Source organism: Myxine glutinosa, chromosome 1 (assembly GCF_964187855.1).
Source record: "Myxine glutinosa chromosome 1, kmMyxGlut1.1, whole genome shotgun sequence".
Classification (NCBI taxonomy): Eukaryota; Metazoa; Chordata; class Myxini; order Myxiniformes; family Myxinidae; genus Myxine; species Myxine glutinosa.
Genome location: NC_136261.1, coordinates 142573889 through 142587674, shown reverse-complemented (window position 1 = coordinate 142587674; position 13786 = coordinate 142573889). Strand labels below are relative to the sequence as shown.

General features: G+C 46.0%; 1 non-coding gene and 1 pseudogene across 1 annotated transcript; both read right to left on the bottom strand.

Annotated features, from left to right (window-relative positions):
• Nucleotides 1-2405: 2405 nt before the first annotated feature.
• LOC144889942 (U5 spliceosomal RNA) lies at nucleotides 2406-2518 on the bottom strand. The gene has a single exon (XR_013622159.1). It is a non-coding gene; the product is annotated as a U5 spliceosomal RNA (small nuclear RNA).
• A 10585-nt stretch (nucleotides 2519-13103) lies between these two features.
• Nucleotides 13104-13244, bottom strand: LOC144889943 (U5 spliceosomal RNA; annotated as a pseudogene).
• Between the last annotated feature and the right edge of the window lie 542 nt (nucleotides 13245-13786).

Genomic DNA, 13786 nt, shown 5'->3' with positions numbered 1-13786 from the left:
GAAATGGAAGTTTTCTTGTGAATATTATCCAATGGATGGAAAGCCTTTGCTTTTCATATGAGACGATTTCACATCAGTCAGTATTAGTGCTGGTAATCCAAATCCTCGGATAATGAAACACTATACTGTTGGGGATCTCAAGCTCGTCGACGTACTAAGGGGGGTTAGCTCTGCTCACCCTCGAGCTCCGAGTCCACGAGGCCGCCACCCACACTACACTCGTGGGGGACGGATTGTTGAGCAATTCCAGCTGCCGAGCCCGCAGATACGCGTGGAAGGGTTAACGGTCACGACCCGAGTACCTTCAACACACGCAGCCGTGAGAACGGGGACTGCACCTCGCGCAAGTCACGCTGGTATTTAACGCCCGAGCGGTTGTGCGTCGTGTAACTCGTGCCGTTAACACTATGGAACCCGATCGAGTGGTTTTAATTCGTGCAATGCTAGGTCAATGGTGAAAGGACGATGACGGCCAGGTTGGAAACAAGCCACAGGATTTATTCACAAATGTACAATATTCATAGAAAAGGGATACAACGAAGAATCTTAACGGCCTTACTTACGTCCCCAGACAAGGGCCCTCATACTCGTTTGGTGAAGGGGAGTATGAGGGGAATGCGCCCAAAGCGCGGCCGCTCGTGCAGTTTGCCCGGATGGGCTCGTTCGGCAAATACCCCCAAGGATCGCTCCAACCCCAGGACACGACAGCCGGGGATGTTCGTGGCAGGGGCATTGATCACGGATGTGCACGTAGCAGTAGCAGGAATCCGATGAGCGTATCTCCAGGTCAGCGAGGCAGAGCGCATATGCAGGGAGTCCAGGCAGAGGGATCGTCGGGGCAGAGAGAGCGTTCAGAGTCCCGGGCCAGAGAGAGAGCGAACGGGGGTCTGGGCCGGGTTTTATAGCCCCGCCCCCCCCCCCGAAGCCCTCCTCGAATGTTCCACGGGCCTCCATTGGCCGCCTGGGGTCATGTGTCGTGACAGCCCCTTATTGGTCACCCTGGGCCACTCCCTTCAGCTCCCATTGGCTGTAACTTATTGGCCACTCCCTCTAGCTCCCATTGGCTGCAACTTACTGGCCACTCCCTCTAGCTCCCAATGGCTGTTCGCTGCTCTCCGGCCACGTCCTCCAGCTCCTCCCTCGGGCCTGCAAGACTTGTGCTGGGCCCATGACGCTGCAATGAGGCCTACCATTACTCTACCTGCCATAATGCATACGAACACTGGGAAGGAGACTATACTTCACATTTAATAAGAAATACCTAACTAAGCGAGGCTACATGTTATGGTGTAACTAACTATGGGTGACGGGGGGGGGGGGGGGGGTGTTGCCTTTATTTACAAAATCTCAACAATACATTGCACTGTACAAAGCCATAAATGAAGTTATAATTTCTTGCATTGTGGATGATCTTACTATAATTCACCAAAAGTCTGTCTGTCCATCCGTCCGTCCGTTCGCAGGTACCCCAAAAACGGCCGAACCGATCACAACGATATTTTGGGTGGGTATTCCTGGGACCCCCTGGAGTAAAATAGGCTATATTGTTTTTCCAATTTTTCCAAACACGATGGAATAATATTTACCGATATGAACAGTGATGTGGCTTTTAATGAAATTCTACAAATACTGTTTATATTTTGATGATTTGCGTGTGATATGATTTAACGGATGTTTATATATATCGTTTAAAATAAAATAAAATCCTTCAATTTCTGATATTTTGCCTTTTCCTTTGGGCCTCCCGATTGAAGCGCCGCCCTTAGGGCAGGTACCGTTGTGAGTTACCTTAATCTAAATGTCTTTTCAGCTTCTCAGAAAATTGTACTGCATAGTGTTTTTTTTCTGAAATATAGCATATTCATATCGACTTGTTATGAGAAATCCAAGTCGACACCCAAATCTTTTAGAATGATGATTGTCCTCGTTAGGATAAACCTATTTCAATGATGAAATGAATGATTGGCCTCAAATGTTTTGAGCCCGTCCCTTGTGCCGCCTCCGCAGAGGGGACACGAATGAGTGACTGGGGAGGGAGAGTGGAGCCACATCAGTCGTTTCCTCCCCTCCCACCATTCTCCTCCATCCCACCTTCAGCCTCAGCATCCTCAATTTTTTGAAACATCGGGCTTTATATTGATTTTAGCCAAATCAATGAAGATTCACATAAAAATTATAGTGTCAGGATCTTCACCTAAATGTAATAATTTTCTCCTTGTCACACACCTGTCCACTAAATTAGTCCGAATCCATGCACAACTGTTTGGAGACAGACGAACAGACAGCGGTTAAAACATAACCTTTGCACACCTTCGGTAGTGGACATACCATGCAAAAGTGGTACACACAACTTCTACCCACCAGCAGAAGAGGTACTAAAACTATTCTGTTTTTATATTAAGTTGTCGCCCGGTACACACAGGCATCAAAAAATATTCAGACTCGTAAATGTTCCTCTCCACGGAAATCTTTAGTAAAAGGCGAAAGATTTATACGAATTGAAGAGAAACCAGAGTATGACTTGTTCACCTTCGTCTCAACCTTTAATACACGTATAACACATTGACATTAATGGTGTTTATACAATTATCTCAGATTAATGTTTTTACTTTATTCTCTCATTTCCAATATAATAAGATATAATATTTCGTCGGTAATTTATACATTTAGGTTAAAGTTCTCTTCATTTCACCATTATATTTTCCAAATTAACGCGTTCCTCATTCACATTCAAGCCAACCAGCCAATCACAGGGCACAACGTCCTGACGTCATTACAATAAACCTTGCCTCATTTTACTTTAGATTCTGTAAGGAAATAATTCTGACCAACGCAGCACGATTTTAATATAAATTCTTTAATTCTTACCAAACAGCACGATTTTCCTATAATTATTTAATTCTTACCAACCCAGCACGATTTCAATATAATTATTTAATTCTTACCAACACAGCATGATTTAAATATAATTATTTAATTCTTACCAACATAGCACGATTTCAATATAATTATTTAATTCTTACCAAACAGCACGATTTTCATATAATTTTATTTAATTCTTACCAAACAGCACGATTTTCATATAATTATTTAATTCTTACCAACACAGCACGATTTGAATATAATTTTTTAATTCTCACCAACACAGCACGATTTGAATATAATTATTTAATTCTCACCAACACAGCACGATTTGAATATAATTATTTAATTCTTACCAACACAACACGATTTGAATATAATTATTTAATTATATCCTTTCTTTGAATGTTCTTTCTTAAAGTTTTTTATTCATGAGAATCAAACTTTGTTTTGTAATGGTTTGAGCGTCTGTTGAGAACTTGTGATGGGGAGGATGAGAACTTGGTGTGTGGATGGGGATGAGGACTTGTAATGGGGAGCATGAGAACTTGGGATGGGGTTGGGGATGAGGACTTGTGGTGGGGAGCATGAGAACTTGGGATGGGGATGGGGATGAGGACTTGTGGTGCGGAGGATGAGAACTTGGTGTGGGGGTGGGGATGAGGACTTGTGGTGGGGAGCATGAGAACTTAGGATGGGGATGGGGATGAGGACTTCTAATGGGGAGCATGAGAACTTTGTGTGGGGATGGGGATGAGGACTTGTGGTGGGGAGCATGAGAACTTGGGATGGGGATGGGGATGAGGACTTGTGGTGCGGAGGATGAGAACTTGGTGTGGGGATGAGGACTTGTGGTGCGGAGGATGAGAACTTGGTGTGGGGATGGGGATGAGGACTTGTGGTGGGGAGGATGAGAACTTGGGATGGGGACGGGGTTGAGGACTTGTGGTGGGGAGCATGAGAACTTGGGATGGGAATGGGGATGAGGACTTCTGGTGGGGAGGATGAGAACTTGGTATGGGGATGGGGATGAGGACTTATGGTGGGGTGGATGAGAACTTGGAATGGGGATGAGGACTTGTGGTGGGGTGGATGAGAACTTGGAATGGGGATGAGGACTTGTGGTTGGGAGGATGAGAACTTGGTGTGGGGATGGGGATGAGGACTTGTGGTGGGGAGGATGGGAACTTGATATAGCGACAGGGTTGAGGACTTGTGGTGGGGAGCATGAGAACTTGGGAAGCGGATGGGGATAAGAACTTGTGGTGGGGAGGATGATAACTTGTTGTGGGGATGGGATTGATGACTTGTAATGGGGAGGATGAGAACTTGGGATGGGGTCGGGGTTTAGAACTTGGGATGGGGAGGATGAGAACTTGGTGTTTGGATGGGGATGAGGACTTGTAATGGGGAGGATGAGAACTTGGTGTGAGGATGGGGATGAGGACTTGTAATGCAGAGGATGAGAACTTGGTGTTGGGACGGGATTGAGAACTTGGGATGGGGATGGGGATGAGGCCTTGTCGTGGGGATGGGGATGAGAACTTGGGATGGGGATGAGGGGGAGGACTTGTGGTGGGGAGGATGAGAACTTGGGATGGGGATGGGGTTGAGGACTGGTGGTGGGGAGGATGAGAACTTGGGATGGGGATGAGGATTTGTGGTGGGGAGGATGAGAACTTGGGATGGGATTGAGAAATTGTGATGGGCAAGATGAGACCTTGGGATGGGGATGAGGAATTGTGGTGGGGGGGATGATAACTTGGGATGGGGATGAGGACTTGTGGTGGGGAGGATGAGAACTTGTGATGGGGATGAGGCCTTGTGGTGGAGAGGATGAGAACTTGGGATGAGGATGGGGGTGAGGACTTGTAATGGGGAGGATGAGAACTTGGGGTGGGGATGGGGATGAGGAATAGTGATGGGGAGGATGAGAACTTGTGGTGGGAATGGGGATGAGGACTTGTGATGTGATGGGATAGAACTTGGGATGGGGGTGAGGACTTGTGGTGCGGAGGATGAGAACCTGGGGATAGGGATCAGGACTTGTGATGGGGAGGATGCGAACTTGGGGTGGAGATGGCGATGAGGACTTGTGATGGGGGGGATGATAACTTGGGATGGGGATGAGGACTTGTGGTGGGGAGGATGAGAACTTGGGGATAGGGATCAGGACTTGTGATGGGGAGGATGCGAACTTGGGGTGGAGATGGCGATGAGGAATTGTGATGGGGAGGATGATAACTTGGGATGGGGATGAGGACTTGTAATGGGGAGGATGAGGCCTAGTGGTGGGGAGGATGAGAACTTGGGATGTGGGTGAGGACTTGTGATGTGATGGGATAGAACTTGGGGATAGGGATCAGGACTTGTGATGGGGAGGATGCGAACTTGGGATGGGGGTGTCGATGAGGACTTGGGGCGGGGATAGGGATGAGAACTTGGGATGGGGATGAGGACTTGTTGTGGGGAGCATGAGAACTTGGGATCATGATGGGGTTGAGGACTTGTGGTGGGGAGGATGAGAACGTGGGATGGAGATGGGGTTGAGGACTTGTGATGGGGAGGATGAGAATTTGGGATGGGGATGAGGACTTGTAGCGGGGAGGATTTGATCTTGGGGTGGGGATGGGGTTGAGGACTTGTGTTGGGGAGGATGAGAACTTGGGATGGGGATGAGGACTTGTGGCGGGGAGGATGAGATCTTGGGGTGGGGATGGGGTTGAGGACTTGTGATGGGGAGGATGAGAAATTGGGGTGGAGACGGGGATGAGGACTTGTGATGTGATGGGATAGAACTTGGGGATGGGGATGGGTGGGTAGTTGGGGAGGGGATGAGTGGGTAGTTGGGGAGGGGATGAGTGGGTAGTTGGGGAGGGGAGGGGTGGATAGTTGGGAAGGGGATGGGGAGGTAGTTGGGGAGGGGATTGGTGGATAGTTGGGAAGTTGATGGGTGGGTAGTTGGGGAGGGGGTGGGTGGATAGTTGGGAGGGTATGGGGTGGATAGTTTGGAAGGGGATGGGTGGGTAGTTGGGAAGGGGATGGGTAGATAGTTGGGAGGGGATTGGGGTGGATAGTTTGGAAGGGGATGGGTGGATAGTTGGGAAGGGAAGGGGTGGATAGTTTGGAAGGGGATGGGTGGGCAGTTGGGAAGGGGATGGGTGGATAGTTGGGAAGGGGGTGGGTGGATAGTTGGGAAGGGGATGGGTGGATAGTTGGGATGGGAAGGGGTGGATAGTTGGGATGGGAAGGGGTGTATAGTTGTGAAGGGGATGGGTGGATAGTTGGGAAGGGGATGGGTGGATAGTTGGGAAGGGGATGGGTGGATAGTTGGGAATGGGACGGGTGGATAGTTGGGATGGGAAGGGGTGGATAGTTGGGAAGGGGATGGGTGGATAGTTGGGATGGGAAGGGGTGGATAGTTGGGAAGGGGATGGGTGGATAGTTGGGAAGGGGATGGGTGGATAGTTGGGATGGGAAGGGGTGGATAGTTGGGAAGGGGATGGGTGGATAGTTGGGAAGGGGATGGGTGGATAGTTGGGAAGGGGATGGGTGGGTAGTTTGGGAGGGGACGGGTGGGTAGTTTTGAAGTCGACTGGTGGGTAGTTGGGAAGGGGACTGGTGGATAGGTGGGAAGGGGATGGTTGGATGGTGGGGGAAAGGACTGTTATTGGAACTGGTAAACTGGTAATATGACGGCTAAAGTATTTGGCACAGGAATGTAAAATATAAATTGGAAGAATGTCTGTCACTTTAATAATATACTGGTTAATGTCTCCATATGCAGCAGATCAAGGAAATAATCAGTGCAGGTGTGGCATTTGATGCATTTTAATTAAATTGATTACGTGAAATTACCAGTTTGTGGAACAAAGGCATCTTATAATTAAGAAAGAATCTTTACATTTAATGGCATTGTTCACAATGAAAATAGACGTTCACACTATTACAGACCAGAAATTTCATCACATGGACCCTTGATACCATTGGCCAAGAATAACTGTTGGAGGGGAAGCCCCAATTTTGGAAGGATATATTTGCCATTACTCTTCCAGTGAAATCAGGATTTGAACCGAAAATAATCAGATTAAAGTACAGAAGTGAACCACCCAATTAAAGTCTCATTGGCACAACGGTTAGGGTGCTGGCTGAAGATTTTAGGGTCTTGAGTTTGAGGTCCTGTTATGCCGTTAAATACTACCAGGTGGATTGACTCAGCCTGTCATCCTTCCGAGATCAGCAAAATGAGTTCCAGTTTACTTAACTCACTTAATGAGGTTTGTCTTTGCCTTCCGAGAGGTATTTACACTAGTAATTTGAAATTTTTCCAGAGTGTCGCTGATAACTCCCCTACTCTTCGTGAGAGACGCTGGTTTAACCGCCCACCAACTAATGCTTGTAGATAGGGGGAAAACACCACCAGTGAGGCTTGGCATGATCACTTTGTAACTAGAAGAATTGACATTTTTAAAATCCGAGCAATTAAAGAGAAAAATCCGAAAAAAATGTTACCAGTAAATTCCACCATGTAAAACAGTCATTTTGTATGTTTGTACAGATGTCTGTCCCCCTTCATCAGGGTAGGTTTTGAAGGATAATCTTTTAACATGAATGCGTGTTCACTCCGGTATATTTATGAGGATAAAACAAACTCGAAAAACATTTCCCATAAAAGAGTAATTATGTCTCTTATATTGGAATTGTAGATGGTGGCTTGCAAACCGAGCCTCAAGGGCGGTGTACAGAAGCGTTTTTTTTATTTGTCTTAAATACAAGGTGCAGGGAGGTGGAATTCGCTGCACGCAACATGCGCAGAATAAAACAAGTGGTCATTTTTGTCTGTAGGATGTCTAATAAATATAGAATTACTATAAACCACCTGACATAACATTGCACCTGACACGAGGCCTAGGCTTCAGACTTTGGCACGCTCACGAGGCTGAATCGTCTCATAAACTGTTCCAACCCGTCATTTTTATGGGCTTTTTACTGGTATTATATACTCCATCATCATAATTCACTGGTATACAATCCTACAATCGCCCTCACCACCCATGTGAGTGTGTCAAAATCATGTCATATTTATAAATAAAAATTGCACCTGTGCCCAAAGGAAGTGTTTCAGTTTGGAATCTTTAATATGAAATAGGCAAAGCCTAGAAACGAACGAAACCCATTAGGATTACCCTTTAGAATTACCCTTTAGAACCCTTTATAATTAAACACGGTGGGTTAGAAAGGTTCTTCATCATTTTTGACAGAAGACAAAGCCAAATATTGAAGAGGCTTCAACGCTTAAAAATTGAACGAGAACCTTGAAAGGTCTCAGCTGGTGGTCCAGCATTGCATCTGGCTCTTCTGCATTCTGTGCAATAAAAATTATTGGAATTTTCTGGGAAGAGACCAAAGCACAAGGTCTGTTACTTTCACATCGCAGGCAGGTTGGTGGTATCTCTTGGTTTTCTACCGTCTATTAGCTGACATTACTCCGTTTGCTCAATCAGTCATCTGACCCTCTCCAGCAACTCTACAGTACATGCACTCTTGTAGTAATTCACTTGTGGTTAAACTTCCAAAATCCATGTTACCTGGACACCTCAACCCTTTAGTCCTCACTCTCCTGCGTATGGAACCATCTCTGAGAGGCTGTTCTAGCTCACTCTTCTCTCCAGAACTTCAAGCGAGCAGTGGAACTACCATCTCTTGTCAACCCAACTCCGACTCAGGTGGAGGCTATATTAGACCCAACAATGTGCAATCCTGCCAAAACTCAAAACACCTCTATCCGTACTGCTTCTTAGTACCGACTGTATATCCATTTGTAGTTTAAATACATCCACTTTCTGCTGCCACCAGCATTACAGGGAGACCATTACATACAGTAACCACTTTTTGAGTGAAACACTCCTGACTCATTGTCGTCCTCACTCTCCTCTTCTTTAACCTTAAGTGGTGTTTTCTGTTGCTTTCGCTTTCAATTTTGCATAAAAGTTTGTGCACATATTTTGTTGATACCCTTCTTACCCCGCTCGCATAGTGCAAAGGAGCGTTCAACAAATGTTTCACTCTGTGAACATCCATTTTTGGAGATGGACATTATTCTGTCCATCAGTCGATGTATATGATCGAGGAACTAAATTTCAATTGAATATTATATTTTGAACACCGTAGAACACGAATCGGAACACAAACCTGCAGTTTAGCAGTACTTTGGCTCCGAATTTGGCAAATTGTACGGCGTCTCGTTTCCAGTGCGCATACTCGTTGTGGTAAAACATTTGCTTCAGTTTGTCTATCAGTCTGGAAGTGAAAGAAATTTTAAAAACAAGGACAGATACATTCAAAGTACACCGCCACCATGCCAAATTAATACATAACATACTATCCAGCACACAACATTACCGGGGTGCCTTCGTGCAGGCAACAAACACCAACAAACAAACAAAGCCTGGCAATGCCACCGTGCAGCACATGGAGACGGAATTGGGAGCGAGCAGTGTTCAATAAATAGATTCATTCATTGCGTTAATAAAATAAATAAATAATATTTGTAAAATAATTAATTTCATCATAAATTGGCTTATAGCTTACCTAAACCACCACTGTTTCATTTGAATCTATAACTTCTTGAAAATTAATTTAGTATTTAATCGGAATATTAAATAATTAATCGAATAATTAATTAATTACAAAAATAAGAAGTACCGTTTTTGCCAAATCACTTGTTCACAGTTGTGTCCAAATTTCAGCTTTAAATCTCAAAGAATGGCTGAGATATCGCGCAGACAAACAAACAAAGACGAAAACAATCAAGAAAACAAATTGAGTGAAAACTGAGTGTGCCCTTTCGGTACGCGTCATCGCCTGGAGATGGAATATAGAAGGGTGGTGTACAATCATTCCAAACAGGAAACTTACTGTTTCTAGGGATGTCACAAAGGACCTAAACAACAGGCACGAATGACTAAATTAATGTGTTAAATGAGGTGGTGTAAAAGACGCTGCATCAACGGCGGTAAACATCAGAATAAACACTGTTTTGTTTTGTTTTTCGACAGCATTTAAAACTTTTATTTCACTTAAATTCAATTATATATTTGAACACTGTAGAACACAATTCACCTTTTTGCATTTCCAAAAACCTTCAGTTTAACTGTACTTAGGCAAAATGTTACGATGTCTCGACCAATCAAATTTGACGCATGCTCTGAGGGCGGAGGAACAGAGATTCAGACCAAAATGACGGCGCCTAGCAATGCAACCACAGATCTAACTTCCTCCAAAAGATCTCTTTCTTGAGTGTATCTTTTTCTCAAAGGCCTTTCCAAAATCATCAGTTTCTCCGAGAAGAGTTGGTGGAAGCTTTAGCTCGACACTCTTCCGTTTGATCCATCAGCTTCGTATAGTTGCCATCATGCGCGTTACTTAAAGTTCGCGAACAAAGATAATATAGATCATGTCAGAGGCGGATCCAGAAATTAAAAGACTCTGAGGGGGGGGGGGGGCATTAAACTATAGCGCTGGGGGGGGGGTGAAGGGGGATCTGGGGGTCCTCCCCCAGGAAATTTTAACAATCTGATCGTCAGAAACGGCATTTCGTGTGTTCTTGGAAGTTTCTGCAGTTCCTTGTGATCTTCCCTGGTCCAACAGTTCAGCAGATTCGCACCGCCTGCACCCTCATCCTGGATCGAAGGGGGGGTGCGCACCCCCTGCACCCCCCCCCTTGGATCCGCCCCTGCATGTTCGGAAACGCAAAGCAAGAATGTAAAAGACCTTTCGCATGTCCTTTTTCTCAAGATTGTGTGGGGTAACGTGTTCTATGAAATCTCTTGTTATCCTAATTAATTTATTTGTCTAGACCCCATCAGATCGCATCGCAATCGTCTGTTTTGTAATGAGTAGAGCCCTGTTTCGTTTCACTGCTCTTCACAGCTGAATTTAGATCGACCCTGAATCAATGTAGTCACTCTGCATTGGACTCTCTCAATGGCGGCTCTGACCCTCCTCAGGTGTGGCAACAAAACTGAACAAAGCATTCCAGGTGAGGCCCCGCAAAATTCCTGCACAGTAAGTAGTTCAGAAGGTAACACAACCGGTTATAGTTCATTGAAGATGTTAAAATGGGAACAATAACATTCCAACACAGGGGTTCAGATGAAAACATTAACAGGCAAACACAAGGAGTAAAACAAATGCTGGGCAGTGCTCCCATAAAGGTACAAACTTTTGGAGGCAGCTCCCAGAAATAGGCACATTTGGCCACCAGAGATGCAAACAAAATTATTCATTCATCATCTCCATCAGACAGCCACTTTAATTGCAATTACATCAAATTATTCTGCCTTCTCCCCTATCATCCACCTCTGTGCACGTGCTCGGTGTGAATACTCCTTCCCCCAGTACTGAGGGAAGGTGCGAATGAGGTGTTACATGAACTGAAATGGAAGTTTTCTTGTGAATATTATCCAATGGATGGAAAGCCTTTGCTTTTCATATGAGACTATTTCACATCAGTCAGTATTAGTGCTGGTAATCCAAATCCTCGGATAATGAAACAATATACTGTTGCGGATCTCAAGCTCGTCGACGTACTGAGGGGGGTTAGCTCTGCTCACCCTCGAGCTCCGAGTCCACGAGGCCACCACCCACACTACACTCGTGGGGGACGGATTGTTGAGCAATTCCAGCTGCCGAGCCCGCAGATACGCGTGGAAGGGTTAACGGTCACGACCCGAGTACCTTCAACACACGCAGCCGTGAGAACGGGGACTGAACCTCGCACAAGTCACGCTGGTATTTAACGCCGGAGCGGTTGTGCGTCGTGTAACTCGTGCCGTTAACACTATGGAACCCGATTGAGTGGTTTTAATTCGTGCAATGCTCGGTCAATGGTGAAAGGACGATGACGGCCAGGTTGGAAACGAACCACAGGATTTATTCACAAATGTACAATATTCATAGAAAAGGGACACAGCAAAGAATCTTAACGGCCTTACTTACGTCCCCAGAAAAGGGCCCTCAGACTCGTTCGGGGAAGGGGAGGATGAGGGGAATGCGCCCAAAGCGCGGCCGCTCGTGCAGTTTGCCCGGACGGGCTCGTTCGGCAGATACCCCCAAGGATCGCTCCAACCCCAGGACACGACAGCCGGGGATGCTCGTGGCAGGGGCGTTGATCACGGATGTGCACGTAGCAGTAGCAGGAATCCGATGAGCGTATCTCCAGGTCAGCAAGGCAGAGCGCATATGCAGGGACTCCAGGCAGAGGGATCGTCGGGGCAGAGAGAGCGTTCAGAGTCCCGGCCAGAGAGAGAGCGAACGGGGGTCTGGGCCGGGTTTTATAGCCCCACCCCCCACCCCCCCCCGGAGCCCTCCTCGAATGTTCCACGGGCCTCCATTGGCCGCCTGGGGTCATGTGTCGTGACAGCCCCTTATTGGTCACCCTGGGCCACTCCCTTCAGCTCCCATTGGCTGTAACTTATTGGCCACTCCCTCTAGCTCCCATTGGCTGCAACTTACTGGCCACTCCCTCTAGCTCCGAATGGCTGTTCGCTGCTCTCCGGCCACGTCCTCCAGCTCCTCCCTTGGGCCTGCAAGACTTGTCCTGGGCCCATGACACGGCATTTCAGGCTGCAATGAGGCCTACCATTACTCTACCTGCTTCAATGCATACTAACACTGGGAAGGAGACTATACTTCACATTTAATAAGAAATAACTAACTGAGCGAGGCTACATGTTATGGTGTAACTAACTATGGGGGGGGGGGGGTGGGGGGGTTGCCTTTATTTACAAAACCGCAACAATACATTGCACTGTACAAAGCCATAAATGAAGTTATAATTTCTTGCATTGTGGATGATCTTACTATAATTCACCAAATGTCCGTCTGTCCATGCGTCCGTTCGCAGGTACCGCAAAAACGGCTGAACCGATCGCAACGATATTTTATGTGGGTATTCCTGGAATGATTGATTGATTTTAGCCAAATCAATAAAGATTCACATAAAAATTATAGTATCGGGATCTTCACCTAAATGTAATAATTTTGTCCTTGTCACACACCTGTCCACTAAATTAGTACGAATCCGTCCACAACTGTTTGGAGACAGACGAACAGACAGCGGTTAAAACATAACCTTTGCACACCTTCGGTAGTGGACATGCCATGCAAAAGTGGACCACACAACTTGGATCCACCAGCAGAAGAATAAATAAAACTGTTCTGTTTTTATATTAAGTTGTCGCCCGGTACACACAGGGCATCAAAAAATATTCAGACTCGTAAACGTTCCTCTCCACGGAAATCTTTAGTAAAAGGCGAAAGATCGTTTAGGGCCTGACCGAAGGCCTGCCGTTTTTACAATGAAAAAAGGTAAAAAGTCCAAACATTTGAACAGCCTCGGACGTGCACCTTGACCCCATGGTCAAGGCACAGCGTCAACAAGGCTGTCCCCAAAACAATACACATGCGCCTCAACCCCGAAGGGGAAGCACATGGTCATTCAAACGCATGCATCATGCCCCCGAAGGGCCACAATGCATGGTCATACAGTTGGGACCACTCCTCTTAATAGGAGTAAGACCCCTTAATCCACCAGCAGGGCATTACTCCTGCCAGGTCGATCGGTCTCCCAGCCAAAAGGCGAAAGATTTATACGAATTGAAGAGAAACCAGAGTATGACTTGGACACCTTCGTCTCAACCTTTAATACACCGTGAACACAAGGACATAAATGGTGTTTATACAAGTATCTCAGATTAATGTTTTTACTTTATTCTCTCATTTCCAATATAATAAGATATAATATTTCGTCGGTAATTTATACATTTAGGTTAAAGTTGTCTTCATTTCACCATTATATTTTCCAAAGTAACGCGTTCCTCATTCATATTCAAGCCAACCAGCCAATCACAGCGCACAACGT